This window comes from Mauremys mutica, chromosome 14 (genome assembly GCF_020497125.1).
Source record: "Mauremys mutica isolate MM-2020 ecotype Southern chromosome 14, ASM2049712v1, whole genome shotgun sequence".
NCBI classification, from domain to species: domain Eukaryota; kingdom Metazoa; phylum Chordata; order Testudines; family Geoemydidae; genus Mauremys; species Mauremys mutica.
The window spans coordinates 2,078,076-2,078,754 of record NC_059085.1 but is presented as its reverse complement, the minus strand read 5'-3'; the positions used below and the strand labels follow the sequence as shown (position 1 = coordinate 2,078,754).

The 679-nt window shown below is 48.5% G+C and overlaps 1 non-coding gene across 1 annotated transcript; it reads right to left on the bottom strand.

Moving 5' to 3' along the window:
• Positions 1 to 253: 253 nt before the first annotated feature.
• TRNAS-AGA lies at positions 254 to 335 on the bottom strand. The gene has a single exon. It is a non-coding gene; the product is annotated as a tRNA-Ser (tRNA).
• Between the last annotated feature and the right edge of the window lie 344 nt (positions 336 to 679).

The following is a 679-nucleotide window of genomic DNA, read 5'->3' as shown; positions in this document are numbered from 1 at the left end:
CATTGCAAACCCTTCCCAAAGCACCCTGCAGCCAGCTCCACAGTGGGATGGCTACCCACAGTGCACTGCTCTCTGTGCAATCCAAGAGATGCTAGCATGGATGTGCTTTGGTGACACAGGGGAATAGGGTGGACATGCAACAGTTGTTCAATTAAAACACTTTAACTTAAGCCACATTATTCTTTCATGTAGACATAGCTTAAGAGTGAGACAAGACCCAGCTCCTTTGAAACTAAAGAACCACAACTTCCTGCATAGTTGGAAGGATTTGAACCTGCGCAGGGAGACCCCAATGGATTTCTAGTCCATCGCCTTAACCACTCGGCCACAACTACTTGCTTGAGATGTGGTTTTCACTGCACTCTAGTTCTGTTCTCACTGAGTGATCAATTCCAGTTGTTTCCTCAGACCAGCTTCCACAACACACACACTGCTGTGCCCTTGTGTAAGTGTGTCTATGGCTGAACAGCAAGAATTCCTGCTCTTTTCCCTTCTGGCTGGAGCATGAGGAGAGTGAGTTTCTGGCTAACGACGTTGCTGTAGCTTGTTGTCCATTTCCTGCCTTGATCATTCAGACAGTCCCTTTCCCGTCATATCCCCAGCACATCAGTGATTGTGATAGCAGGGGGCAGGTTTTCTCTGGGGCACTGAGCTTTGCCAGGGGGTTGATGGCTCCTTT